Source organism: Pyxicephalus adspersus, chromosome 2, assembly GCF_032062135.1.
Source record: "Pyxicephalus adspersus chromosome 2, UCB_Pads_2.0, whole genome shotgun sequence".
NCBI lineage: Eukaryota > Metazoa > Chordata > Amphibia > Anura > Pyxicephalidae > Pyxicephalus > Pyxicephalus adspersus.
In genome coordinates, this window is record NC_092859.1 from 33,772,188 (window position 1) to 33,787,880 (window position 15,693).

A 15,693-nucleotide genomic window follows, 5' to 3' on the forward strand; every position below is an offset into this window, starting at 1 on the left:
CTGTGCCAATTTAAATTCCCCTTCTGATCACTTACTGGTAAGGTACCTTTTTCTCCGCCGGGGAACTCCGTTAGGGCAGGGATCAGCTTGCTTCCAGCGTGCTTCCGTGTTCCGTGCTTCACGGGGGCGCGTGTGTCGGCTTCATCTCGCTGTGCTCTGCAGGAAGGAGGAGACACGCGCTGCAGCCAGCATCGAGGAGAGGAGAGAAGAGGAGACGTACGCAAGATCGGGGTATCGGGTGAGTATGTTGTTGTAATTATTTTTTAAAACGGTATTTGCCGTATAAGACGCACCCACTCCCCCCCCCCTGTTTTGGGGGAGAAAAAGTGCGTCTTATACGGCGAAAAATACGGTACTTCTTTTCTTTGTGTGAATGAGCATACTGGTAGAGTGCATGCCTGTTCGTCTATTGCTGCTACTTATATCATGTTCACATGAACCATTTTTTTTTTTTTGAAAAGTGCCACTTTTGTGAAAGCCACGAAGTATGGCTGGCTCCTGGATATTTGTTTCTATAGTACAGGGTGTTTGTCCTTGAACACCTCTTTATTACCAAGCCATGTAGTTCTACTGTTCACAGGTCTTCTCTGTTGCTCTCACCAACTGGTGAGTGAGCAGTATGACCACCAAAGTGTATAACTTAAAGAAACTTTTTATTATGTCACCATGGGTCCTTTAGCCTCTCTCCGTGAAACTAATATACAGGAAAACATAGGGGCCAATGTTCAAAGCAGTGGTTTGGTTATACCAATTGAAAACAAACATTGACAGTACAATATTGCCATCAGAACAAATGTACATAACAGCAAAAGGTCTTTTTGCTGGTTTACTCAGAATTAAACACACTTCCCTATGCTTGTCACAGCATGTGTTCAGTTAACATTTACGCGTTTTTACCTTGTTTTCTGGCTTTCTATTAAAATTTGCATCTGTTTCTCATTGTGCTACATTTTATTTTACTTATATTCCCCTGCAAACAGTTCATGTGACTTGTATTTTTTTTGTATGATAAACGGACGCGCAATTCTCTTGACAGAAAATGGAAAATTTATTGGATGCGTGCGTCCAGAGAGACATTGATCTCTTCTGCATTTTTTAAGCTTCTTTAATTTGTCAGTTTAAAAAATCGCAGATATATCTTTCTGCTGCCAAACGTGATACAGAGAGAAGACAGAGAACATCAGATAATGGCTCCAGGCCTTAGCGGTTCGTTTGATCCTAGGTAAATGGCAAGCCATGAAGCCATTAGTAAGCAGAGGAGGTACAGTACTTGTCCTTCCCCAATTGTGAGGTACCAGCAGAACCACAGAAAGTGGACCTTTCATTAACTTTACAAAAATAAATTTCTAACATGTTACATAATGTAAAAACAGTACATTGAAAAAAAAAGCCACCTGTGAGCCCCATTCAGGTGATTATTCTAGGGCAGAGGGCATCTCCTTCCAGAAATCAGAGGGTAACCCTTCATGATAGTTGAAAAAATAGGTAAAGGCATTGTCAGTGTGAGTACTGTGTTATCATTTTATAAAGTAATACATATCTGGAAGTGTTACACTTACACTTTACCTAGCATGTACAAACCTATTATAAAGAAATACATAAAAAATATAGAAATGTAATATATAAGTAAAAAAGAGAGATGAGAAGATTTTTAGGCTGGTCCACAGAACACGGGAGGGCAAAACAACAACTGTATTTGTCTATTTCTTTATTTTGCAGTGGAAAGCATTCAGATAAACATACAAAAGAAAATTGGGACTTTTAAGGCAGTAACAACAATTGGTATCATGAGTATATCCAAAGTATATCCATTTATTTATTAAAACATTAAAACAATAACATTTATTCATTTCATCTCTAAAAATCACATAAAATCTTCACCAAGAATGGTGTACAATTTCAAATAAAAAGATATTTGTTTGTTCTAGAGCCATGAGTGTCACAGGCCTTACTTCAAACATGGCTGCCCTCATTCATCTCCATTACATGGTGGACGGATGCAATTAGTTGTTCATTGAGAAAAGATATGACAAGAACATAACATTTCTGGCAAGATCAGCTTGCTGGAAACATTGTTAGCCTGAAAAATTAAAAACAAATGCAGCCACCACATCTATAAAATATAAAGCTGCAGTGCGTTCAAGTTTTGTTTTTAGATTTAGATATACTTTAACCACTTGCAGCTTTGGACATAATTTTAGGGTCAGGGTGGGACACTACTTGTGCGGAGCTGATATTAGATTTACTAATACATCAAAGTGACCAGCTAGCTAGCTAGTGATTCAAGTGATCATATCTACAACTCCTAGGAGCCCAGGACCGGTGCCAATCCTTTTGCTGAAGAGACTGAGCACCCCTCTGTGTAGTGAATCCATTAAGATTTCCAATTCAATGTTCTCAAATCCAGCTGCACTGGACAGAAAAAAAGAACCAGATTAAACAAAGATTTTTATTATCAACTAAAATGGAAGGTCCATTCCCACTGCACATGCCCCTTCCTAAATCACCTACTATTAAAAGGCAATTAATGCAACTAAAAAGAAGAAAGTTAGGATTACACCTACCCTACCGATGTCTTCTCATCACTGAGGGTGGTCATTGTCATTCTGGAAATAACCAAAGAAGACATTACAATCCATTGCAAGGCCATCTTTCCATAAAATATCAGCAGTTCTGGCTGCCTTTCTTCCAACTCTGAATAACATGTATTTTCATTAATTGCTGCCCATGCCTTTTCTCACACAAACATAATGCAATAAAAGAGAAGTCTGGTTCAACTTACACAGAAAAAGCGTTTTGACTTTCAGGCATCTGTACAAGAGCAATACAGAGAATATTTGGAAAGGTTTGCATTTAACATTATTGATTGTCATCCAGATTCACAAAAAAAGCCCTTTTGTTCTGAGTTTTCCAGTCATTTTTAAGCTATGTTCTTTTTCTGTTATACTCTTGTTTGGTCAGGCACAGAAGAAAAAACTTTTTTAACTGGTAACAATGTGGTGGCAAAATATGCTAGCCAATTGGGGCACTTGTAAAATACAATTGTATCTCCAAATACTGTGATATGTGTGATTTATAACCCATCAGGCTTTTCTTCCAGTTTCTGTCTTCAGATTTTTCCACTTACTTCCTTTACATCGTTTATGGTCTACTAAAGGGTTTTGCATTCTCATGTCAGCAAAGGTCAGATCTGTCAATGAGATCTTGAATGAATTGAAAGTGTATTAAAGAGCTGTCAATCTGATTCGATCAACACAAGCCTTTATACAAGTAAAATAATATCATATAAATTGAGGGCCAACCTTAAAAATCCATTCAGTCAATTTATTGTATCAGGCACGCCTTTGTACTAGATTATGGTTGGTAGATTTAATGGAGATTTACCAGATACAAATAGCCAGCTGTAGCTTCTTTTGTATCCACTACTGCAAATTTACATTCCGTTTAGAAATGAGGGAGCAAGTGACATCCTCCATTGACACTTGCTTGGCAGCCAACCCCCAAAGACAAACATTGTCATGTTAAAGGGGTGACATGGCCACTCTATCACCTCTAGTTATGATGAAGAGAGGAGTGATGGGGGAACCCTGGAGAATATAAAGTAGATGGACGGTAGGCTAAACAGACCTGTCACTTTGCCCTAAATGTCCTTTAATGTGGTCACATTCACATATATACAGTCTGTCAAAAAACAACTAAAAACCTTACTGTACGCTCCACTGAAGCATATCACAATACTCTAGAATTACAGAATGTTTCTTTGAAGCAAGGGTTACATATATTGTATTATGTAGGTTATGGTATATTGAAATCCATCCTGAGAAGCACAATGGTGCATTAACGCAACTTACATGAAATAGGCTGAAAAGAGAGACAGGTCCTTGAAGCCTCGCCTGTCACAAACCCCACCAGTTTTGGTCCAGAGGAAGGCAAAACAAACTCTATTCACATGTCTACATTCTTCATTCCAATGTCTAACCTCTTGTAGGAAGAAAGAGGAAGCAGCACCCCTCAACAAAAAAATCTTCCATTGCAGCTGTTTAGTGGAGCGTGACTGCTTTGTATCATTTCTACACAAATAATCCCTGTCTTGTGTACTTAAAAGACTTGTACTTGAATGTCAAGTCTGAGAACTGCAGAGGAACTTCCTCATTTGTTTATTGTGAGAATTAGGATCATTCCTTAAAGGTTTCCATCAGTTATAACCAATGTATCCTATATATTACTAGTTGGCACCATCAAATGTATATTAAAGAGTCAAATTTTACATTTGCACAAAAAAAAATATAGCGTAGACAAAAAATATTAAAAGCAATTAGAAACAATATCTTCAATCTGTTTAAATCAGCTCACTGAATGCTAATTGCCCATTGTGGTTAAACTTTTTTATTACTATTTTTTCTTACTATTATATTTATAGGTAGAGCATGTGAAAAGTAGATCCTCAGAAATTGTGAATCTCCCAAAACACCCCCTACAATTGTGGGGGGCAAATGCCTTTTTTTTTTTTTTTTTTTTACAATTTACCTATTTACCTATAAATGTGAAGAACCAGAAGGGGCAAAAGGACTTTTAATTCTTTGGGCATTCAACCTTGCAAGATTTTCCAACAACTATTGGGCCAAGTGTATTAAATTTAAATCAAATAAATTGTGCGGGTGGGATATAGTATTACACTTTTGTAGGTGATTGTACATAAATTGTAATACATGTTTCCATCTTTACTGATTCTTTAACTCTTGTACTTTTCCCATTCAGACTGAAAAACGACACATTTTGTGTGTGTTTGAGATTTTTTTAAAGCAGCTGTTTTAGGGAGGCCAAACGATTACAGTAAATTATAGTCACTATATTGGTAATCTAAAAACCTCCCTAAAAATGTATTGTGAATGTTGTTCAGCAAACATGTAATTAAAGTCTAACTCTGGGATCAGCAGTTATTGTCCAAAAAGAGCTATGTATACTTTTACCTAAACATTGGTGTGTTTTGTACGTTACATCCAAACCTGTGCAGAAATCCTGATTTATCACTGCTGCTTTATTTTTGAATGCAGACTAGCAGGTCTTGTATCTGCCCCCATGTACGTTTCTGCAGGCAGCCTGTGGTGTGTGGGCCTTCTGGGTTTCCCCCTCCCCCCCATCACCCCACAGGTCTGCTTTCTGCATAGGTTATGTGTACATGTCCCTGATACTCTTTATTATTTATTATTATTATTATTATTAAACAGGATTTATATAGCGCCAACATATTACGCAGCGCTGTACATTAAATAGTCTTACATTGTTATATCTGGATGTGTAACTGCATAGCTCCCAGCTGTCCCATTTTTACTGTGATAAAACCATTTTCCAGCAGTCACGGTGACCCAGGAGAATGTCCTGGCTTACTGTACCGGAGTCCCGGACTACTGGCTTACACTCGGGTGTAATTTTGCCAACTGCCACTGAATGGCGCCAATATTTTATGGAATGTTAGTGAATCAATACATTTAGTTGCAGCACATTTACCGCATCCTCATGCCAGGGAACTGCTGCTTCTCAGAGACACTATATGGTAGTATCTCTCTGTGACAGCTCCATAGGGAATCAAAAAAGGCTCAGAGGTAACTGCTCTAGCCTTTGCAGCGCTAGGTCCCAGGTTCAAATCTCAGCCAGGACACTATCTGCATGGAGTTTGCAGGTTCTCCCTGTGTGGTTTTGGACATTAGCTTGTGAGCCCCTTTGAGGGACAGCTATGGACATGACTATGGACTTTGTACAGCGCTGCGTAATATGATGGCACTATATAAATACTGTGTAATATTATTAAAAAAAATAATGAGTGGTACTAGTAGCGCTCACTGCCGGCCAGATTTCAAATGTGCAGACGCTAGTTCTGTAAGAGGTTTCTGCAAGTAGTATTCGACCCTGAAGGAGGTCTAAAGCTGTCCTAACAATCTCAGTGCTCCTCATTCTGTCTCCTTCATCTGGTCATCTTTATATACAGAAGCCCATGATACATGTTTTATTTATCCAGTAATAAGCTCAATGTGGATCAGTATGTTCACTGTGATGACAGCCAGGGACACTGGAAGAGAAGCTCTCATCACTGGATGGATGGACCATCATGGGGACAAATACACATTGCAGCGAGGGATCCTGAAAAAGTAAAAATTATTTAAATAACTTTTTTACACTTTAAATATTACTATACATGAACTTTAGTCCATTGTATACAATTATATTACTAGCTATTATGCTATAGCCACACCCTGATCATGCCCCACTCATTTAACCATGCCATTTATTTGCCCCTTCCTGTCACTTTCAAATGTTGGTAGGTATCCAAAAACATTTGGCGCAAACAAAGTGGATTTTACTTTTACTTTAAAATGGAATATATATTTTATTACTTTAAAATACAATATATATTTTATTATATATTATATATAATAAAACTAAATTTTGTTGTGCCCCAAGTTTTTTTTGTTTTGCTATGTACCATTGAGGAGCATTTCCTTCAAGGACTGAACTGGAGACACAAAAGGAAGTGAAAGGAAATTTGTATACATATCCCTAGCAGTATTAATATTATTATCATTATTATTAATAATTTTAATAAACTGTATTTATAAAACGCTAACATATTACGCACAGCTGTACATTAAATAGAGGTTGCATATAAGAGACAGACACAGAGTGGGAGAGGACCTTGCCCGAAAGAGCTTACAATCTAAGAGTATTTTCTGAGGGCAGTATTTTTTACCTAGGGTGCTTGCTTCTGATTTGGACTATACTCTCTCCAAAACTCCATTACATAGCTTTTGCAAAACAATGTTGGGAATTCAGTTCAGCAATTGTTAGCTCAATGCAGAAAGTTATGATTATATAAAACAATAAGTTACCAGATAGGAGAAGCTGGGCATATGTTACATGAATACATATAACAATATCATATAATATCCTGACTTCGCACAAAACCTTTCCTTTGAATGTAAAATAAAATAACTTGGAGTAAAATAGTTACTTCTTTAAGAATTTCTATTTTTCCGATAACAAAACCAAAAATATCTGGAGTCATTTCTTCTTGCTGATGTAAGCTTGGTGTTCGCATTCCTGTTTTATCAGGGGGGGGGGGTGGAATGTATATGGATTTGGAAGACAAAGAACAAAGAAGCTCTACTATAGTGATTACGGTAGAGGGGAGAGCAGCTAACACACTTTTGGAATCATGTGATGAAAAGTGGTGGGTCAGTTTGGCAGGCAGTAGAGTCAAGGCTGTCGTCATGGACTGATGGGCATGGCAAAAGCACTTTCTGCTGCCTAGGTGCAAAGAGCATCTGGCAATGTGAGCTCTGGACAGGACTATGACATATGCACTGCCTCATTCCTTGCTGGGTTTGGATGAACATTTGGAACAGAGTCAGTGATATCCTACACAGGCAGACATGCTGAGCAGATCCTACAACCGGCACAGCCTCTCCGCATTATCCAAGTGAGTTATTAACTTTTTGTTGCAACTGTTCTGGCTGTAACCTGGCCTTTGTTTCTTGCTCCAGCTATGTAGGCGGTGGAGGTAGGAAGCTCTATGGCTTAGCAGTAGCATACTACTTACATGTTGTATGTGTGGTGTACATGCATGTTAGGAGGGAGAATAAAGGTGATGATTTTGGGTGCTTCTTCAGTCTCCCTTTGTGTAGACAGTCCCTCTTTCCTCCAATGATAGTAATGTTCAGAACTGTTTCTTCTTTTCGCTAACATTGCAATACACCAAAAATAGAAATAATTTTTACATTTATTTGACACACCCAGCAGTGTCTGTTAAGCAGTATGCGGATATCTTTAAGAGACACAACATTTAAATTACCGCCCACCGTAAAGTTAAATATTTATCATGTTCTTTCACAGGCTGACAATGATTTTATTTTCCTACTACAACTACAGAGTCACATGAAATCTGAAATCCAGAAGTATATTTAAAAAGCCAGCTAATGCAATTATGTGTTTATAATAAAATGGAGAATGTATCTTAAGTTCTTATTCCTTGGACAGCAGGATTTAAACTGGGAGAGGGAGAGGCAATACTCAGGGACAATGGCTTGTATGCTCAAGTAATAACTAGGAACATGCTGAAAGGAATAAAGAGAAGAAGGGTGATCCTATTAGTCTACTGCTTCTCATTCACTGTCCAGTCGTGATATGGGGGTGTGGAGCTGACCTTGCTGTATTACTTTTCTGCTATATAGAAACATCATCCGCAGGCTGTGTTTAGTAGCTGAAATACAAATACGTTGGCAGGTAAATGTAAATGTGCATTTAGTTACTTACCTGGAGTTCTGCTTTAAGGGAGAAGTTCTCTGGATCACAGAGAAGTGTGGAGTTTGGGTTTAGATCTGCTACAGTCCTTAGCACTCTGGAGCTGGCCAGGAGTGCTCTACCCCCTTAGATGTCTATAGAGATTTCCCCAGAAGGCAGACACATGCCACAACCCAAACATTGGAGCTGGAAATGTCTAGAAGGGGGAGGGTGGAGGTAAGTTTAATGCAATTCATTACACTCATCTAGCTCTGATATAGAGGTCTCCTGTTCTTGTAGTTCTTAACTTTATATTAGAGACTTCCTTCTTCATTTATATATTGTATATTTATAACCACAAACATGGAAAAGTACAATTACGGATGCTGCACATAGCAAACCATTTTTATTAAAAAAAAAACTAGCTCCAGGAAAGAATAAAAATAAAAAATATTATCCATATGTAACAAGGCCTGGAAACTGCCTGCTTATGCTGCCAGGGGATATATTGTGAAAGTTGTGTTCTCTCTCATTCCTAGAAGTACCAGCAATCTGACTTTGCAAAAGAAAAAGGAGGGGTCCACTTTAAATTTTGTCCCCATGAAGAAGCATCATCTCAAGGATGACTGATTTATTACTGCAAGCCAGAATGGGACATTTGTTTCACTCAAAATTGTGCATCCAAAATCCTACATTTTCTATCGTTCCATATTAGAAAATCCATATTACTTCACTTACTATTATATTATTATTGTATACTGATAACTGGATGTCTTGTAGGAACATTGCTTTGGATATCTTTAGGAATGTGCCCCTTTATGAGCTAAACAAAGTACCCCTCATGGGAATTTCCACATCTCAACTACCTCAATATGTGTACATTTATTACCTGTAATTCCAAATGATTTTGTACCAACCAATTCCCTTTGTTTAAAATGACTACTAAATACCTCAATCATATCTAGTTTACATATTATTTACTAAAATTTGTATTAAAAATAAGCAGCCGATGATGCTTTTAGAAGCACACATTGGGGCGTATGTATTAAAGGCTTAGAACTTGGGCTTTAAAACACATTAAAATATTTGGTGCTCTATTATGCAAATACTGACTTCCACCAACAGATTGTCACTTTGCTCCACCTCCTATTTCTACTCCCCAAGTCCATCACCAAGGCTGGAGAAGATACTTTCATCAGTGCAGCTGGGTGATCCAGCAAACCTGGAATGAATTTCTTCAAAGTCATTTGCTAGCAAATGTTTTGAATCCAGGACCAGATCTATTCCAGGTTTGCTGGATCATCCAGCTTTACTGATGAAAGTGTATCATCTCCAGCCTTGGGGCACTTTAATAAATCAGGCCCATATCCCTTTTTTTGGAGGGACTGTCCCTCCTTTGGAACCAAATACTAGGTACATGGTAGGTTTAGCTGGGCATATGGCAGGGGTGTGTCATTTGCCTTCCTGCTTTCAGCTTAAAGGTGTCCCTTTTTCCCAACTTTAGTTATTAGGTGCAGCTGAGGTTCTTTATGTCATTACTACAATAAGGAGATCAGATCTCTAACTACATGCAATGGGTTATTTAAGATTGTGTCTTGGAGTTAAAAATAAAAATTATGATATACTTATTACACCTTTATTTTTAATTGCAATATTGTGGTATGAAGAATGTATTTGAAAAGTGACTGTGTCTGATTTATGCAGGGTGAATGTTTCTGTTTATGCCAGTAATCTGGTAATAATAGGATAATGAGGCACTGCCTGGTGAAATGACCTCAGATCAGCCTCTCTAAAATAGCAGTTAACTCTCTCATTGCTGCACAGAAGTGATAATGTATCTCCACATTTTGCAATGTGTGTTAAACTAAATTCAAATAATAGAAAGTTACTAGGCAATATATTATGTTAAAAATCAGCACAGCACATTTTTTTTGAGCATACTCTTCAATGCATATGTCATGTAGGGTACACTCTCTTCTCATTCCCACCATCCCAGTAATAGGCTTGGTACTGGAAACAATGGACCTCCTGTGCACAGGAATTACATTATCTGTGGTCACCCAATGGTCAAAGAGGATGGCAGAGGTAACACTGACAGTTATGGAGGAAAGAGAGAAGGCCAGATCCTGCATCACACAGCGCCTAAGATATACCAGTGGCCTATAAGTCTTGCAGAGACACTGCTGATTTTGGTAAAGGTCAGTGACTCCTGATAATCAGGAGACATTGCTGAGTTTAGGAATAGGCAAGTGACCCATGGAGCTGGTAGAGGCACTGCTGATTCTTGGATCATAGGCCAACTCATGCTATTTGTAGGACTGCTTCTGACTCCGGGATGGTGCTCTGAGCACTTAGTATGAAGCAGTAATGTTGATGCCTGCTAGGGTACTACCAATTTGGGTATGGTGACACTTCTACCCTTTGAATGGCTGGACAGGCACATATCCAGGTACTCTGATGTGCTGTGCATGGATTTAATGGTGTGTGCAGAGGCATTTCTGGCTCTGACACTATGAGACATTTTCAGGGAGATAACATAGAAAGATGAAGGTACCAAGACATTTCTATGGACACTGTTATAACAAGGGTAAGAATTAAAAAAACTTGTAAACACTTAAACTTCCCCTCCTTTTTCTTCTACCTTTTTACTATCCAATAAATGAACACACTTTTGCTAGTATAAAACATTATTACTAGATAAACTGACACAGCTGTGAAGAATCTGCTTGTTAAATGGATCAGGGCCATTCCAAGTGACACCAAGTGATCACAAAGAACAAATAAGCCCTACTTTTTTTTCTCATTTATAAACATTCCCTAAGCAAATGCTTCAGCTATCTTTAATGCTCATTGATGCTCAATTTTATCAATCAGAATTTCAGCAGCGTTTCATCTCAGGCCTTGCTCTAATTTTTTCAACGTGTGCTTTTAAAAAGTAGTTTTTCTCCTAGCATCTTGCTGTCAGGATTGTTGTTGGCACTAGCATGCACTGAAAGTTTACCGGATAAGACTGTGGAATGCAGAAGAAGCTTCCCACTGCACCTATTCCAGTAATTAAATAAGGACGGGGTGCTCTTGTGTTTCAGTTTAGGCTTCTTTAAAAAAAAACTTTCAAAGGTTGTTGCTGCATGTGAATTGTTAAACAAGGACCCTGATACCAAAGTAAAAAGCAAAACAAAAATGAACTATTTTCAATGCTTAGTTTCAGCAGTGGTTCAGCAATGGATGCTGATTTTGCTTTTACTGAAATCAAAGAGCTATTGTAGGGAGTATCTAGACATCTGTGCGATTAGCAAATACATTTGTAACAATGTAACACAACATTAGCCTTTTCTTTACCATTAGAACTAAAGTGACAATGTGGCTTCCCCTTAAATATATATATATATATATATATATATATATATATATATATATATTTAAATACATGGAGGGCTTCCTTAGAGTAATGAGCAGGCCATCTAATAATGCATTCTTAGCAGATCTGATCCTGTATATTATACATTGTCCAATATAGTCCCCATAAAACGTCTGCAAGATATCGCCAGTCAGACTGATTTAGAAAAACGTTTACAGCGAAACCATTTTTAAATAGAAGCTATTATGAAAATGGCAGTGAGAGGGATAACAATGGCGTTTTGTTGTATCTGTTTATTTTTGGTGCATTTAACCCTCCTGAGGTTTTAGGAATGCTGCGTGCTGGGAAGGGAGACCCTTCAGGTGAAAGCTGCAGATTTTCTGAGGGCTTAAAGGTCATTCAGTGTCAGGGCTGTGAGTTTCCACATGACACAAGGTCATCAAAAGTAAATGTGTGATGGATACTGCAGCAAAATACTCCTGTAAAGTGGACCTGTATGCAGAAGAAAAAGCTTAGTTATTATCTAACAGCTTTTTAACTCTTTTCAATCCTGTACCAAACATTATTATTTTTATTATTTTTACCAAACATTTTTACCATTATTATTTTTACCAAACATTATTTTTACAGGATTTATATAGCACCAACATATTATATAGCGCTGTACATTAAATAGGGGTTGAAAATGACAGACAGATACAAACAGTTACACAATGTGAGGAGAGGACCCTGCCCCGAAGAGCTTACAATCTCCAAATGAGGATGCTGCTTCTAGTCCTCAAGCTGCAGAGCCCTATTGTAGCATAGCTGAGTAATGACCTTAGCCATTAGGCGTACATGTATCGTTCAAAAGACTTGTAGGGAAATCGTCTGACCAATTCTGTTACTGAATGTACTGGTTCTAAGGCTAAACTCAGATGGAAGATGAAGTTAAAATTCAGTTACTGCTTGCTCAGTTCCATAAACCACGCCCACGGGGTATATACTTTATGTACAGTCTTACCCTTGTTTGCCGATAGAGAATGAATGATGCAAAAGTGAGTCAATAAGTATTGACTGTTGCCCCTCCTTGTCACATGCTGAAATGCCCGTTCATCAACGGTTGGAGTGGTGAAGGGACTGGCAAGGTCCAACTTCTGAGATCCACCTGGGAATGCATGTTCCCACCTCCAGTCTGAACCACTTTACTCTGGGGCCTGTTCGATTACATATGTGTATATACACAGCACAGCTTCCAGTAGGAAGGTATTGAAGTGATAGGCATTCAAAAAGTGAGTCAAATATCTCTTGGCATATACCTTAAAGAGACCCTGTCACTGGACCTTTTTTAACAAAAAATGTATTAAGTTATATGTACATTTAGCATATTTTGTACATGCTAATTACGTATAAGAGACATTCTGAAAACCGAAAAAGAAATCAATGGGACTTTACAGGCTGTAATAAATAGTTTATCCATAAATTCGATTAGCAATAATTCATTAAAATAGCACAATGCAACACATTTATTCTCTATATTTCTATAAACATAAAAACATAGCCATCCTTGGAAGTGTGTCTCCAGGTAGATAGGGAACTTTAAATGAAAGCCATCCCTTGATGTTCAAATGAATGGAGGAAGTATAGTGGATATATTTTTCTCTACGCATTTCGCGGAATCACTGTCTGCTTCCTCAGGAAATATTGTGTTGATTTTTCAACCTTTGCTGCATACTAGAAACATACCAAGGTGCATGCATGGCCTCAGGATGATAAGGAGATCGTGGAACATGAGCTATATATTTTTTTCTCATTTATATGATAACTTATCCTTTATGATTGCGGTTCAATATAATGTAATCAGCTTATCATTGGGTTTAAATTTATTCAAAACCAATATACTGCCAGATAATGATAACTTGAGCACATTCCACAGTTTATCATGTAGTAAATCATCTTGAGTATCCAAATGCTAGTGCAGCTGCCCTGCGTGCCCTGCTGTTACTCCTCATACCTATAATAGACATTTCAAAGAAAAAAAAAGAGGAACACGGAGGCAATCAAAATCTGATATACTTACCTGTCCTACTGCACAGTGGGCTACAAGGGAGTTAGGTATTCACTTAGAATTAGAATAATATTCACAAGACAGGGTTGATTTGACCATTTTCCCAGCGAGGTGCAGATGCAGAGTTGTATTAGGGAACCCTTTATCCTTGGGGGCTGGAATCGATGTGGAGCCTCTGTTCCTGCTGTTTCCAGTAATATAAGATCTTCCCAGTACAATAGCCACCCTTGGCTCCCCTATATATTCTATCCTGCCATATTTCTGCTTTTCATTTGATAGCAATCTTAAACCCTAAAAGGCAAATTGTACAATCCGTTATCTGGATGATATGCTTTGTGTTTGTGTAAAAAAATGTTCATTGGATTGGCTGGGATTCAGACACTTAGAGTGCCAACAAGTTTTGCAGTACGTTCTGCCATACGGCACTGATCCAGATGTTGTGAATCCATGCCATGGCCTAGTAAGTGAGGGGACAGTAGCAGTCAATGGATGAAGGAGATTTACTTGGCCATGGCTTGAATTCAGCTATTATTTCATTGAGACCCAGATGACATATAAAGGCATAGTAATAGGAATACCTGATGAATTGAAGTGTAACTAAATGCAAAAAGTTTTTTTATTTGTTTTGGATAAAATAGGAAAAAGTTAGAAATTCCTTGAAAATTCTATTGGAGAAATTTTCCCTTACTTGCTGTTCTCACCATTTACCAGAGACAAAGTGAGGGAAAATCCACAACATGGAAACATACAACCCAAAAAAGGGACAGAGCATGTAACATCATCCTACTCAACTTAAAAAAAAATAACTTTTTACTGTCTTATGTTGCTGTTTCTTTCACTTCCTGTCCCGGTGAAACAGTAAAACCTGACCAGCCTATTCAAATTTTCTAAAAATAATTATAAAAAAGCTTTGAGTATAAATACACTTTAATAATTATTTGAAAATAATATTTTGCCTAGCAATGCTGCTTTCATATGTTGCCAGTCATGTGATTCAAGTCTCAGCACTTGGGAGATCTGATCAGGTGTTAGATCGCACTAAAGCTAACACAGGAGTCTCCCTACACCTGAGTGTGCATAACTAGGTGCCCTAAGAGCCATTCTTCAATAAAGTAAATGACTTTCTTACAGTGGCTTGTGCACAGAAATTTTATCAGACAATAGCCCAGTGGGCCTTGCAGTGCCTTTACTATAGCCATGTTGACCGTATATAATTCATGTTGTTCCCCAAACAAATCTACATAAATTCCATGCAGGTAATATAGCTAAGATAAGGACTCTGCAAGTTCAAATGGGGCAGTGTCTTATCGTGCACAAGCCAATGTAGAGTATTTTGTGCACTATATAAATGTAAAATAAACTCTTTAAAGCTGTAAAAAAAAAAATCATGTAGAGTCAAAGCCCATTGTTGCATGTGACATTTTTTTCATGACCTTTTACTCCCATTTTTTTAATCTTACTACCCTTCTCTTCCAACATATGGTTATCATCATCATGTAACGCCTGTAGGGGATTTTTTTATTGCACAATCATTGTCCTAATAAGGGAATATTTTTAGCTGTTTTGGTGACGGATTTGAAAAAAAAAAAATACAGCCTCTGTCTTCTCTGGTCCTGCTGATTGAAGAGGATGCGGTGGGACTTGCCAGGTTCGCCCTCGGTTTGGCTAGCTGTAGTAACAATGTTGACGGTTTTATGGGACATTTAGAATAGACATTTTTAGAAAGATGAATTTATAAGCGTCACTTCTTTCCAAGTTTTGAAAATGAAATGTTTCCCCCGGCCTTGGCTGAGACGCTGTGCTTCACAACAATCATCCGCCTTCAGCATTAGTTCTGGAGCATTGAATCACTAATTGTTTTTTGATTTGGATATCATTTTCTGTATAACCGTGTAATTACATATTAAAGAGCCATTTTAGTGACTGTAGAAACAAAGCTATGACACAGCTTTAACCTTTTTATGTTTGCTGTGCTATAGCCTGACTATCTCATATATATATATATATATATATA

General features: G+C 37.8%; 1 protein-coding gene across 5 annotated transcripts in view; it reads left to right on the top strand.

Annotated features, from left to right (window-relative positions):
- CALD1 (caldesmon 1) overlaps positions 1–15,693 on the top strand; it is a 96,409-nt gene that overhangs the window by 56,225 nt on the left and 24,491 nt on the right. Inside the window, exon 1 of one of the 5 annotated variants that reach the window (XR_011919361.1) lies at positions 7,245–7,474. The exons of the other annotated variants lie outside the window; for them this stretch is intronic. The gene's annotated coding sequence lies outside the window, so the exon portion shown is untranslated. Of the gene's footprint in view, positions 1–7,244; positions 7,475–15,693 lie in introns of those variants that run through there. 5 annotated transcript variants of the gene reach the window in all.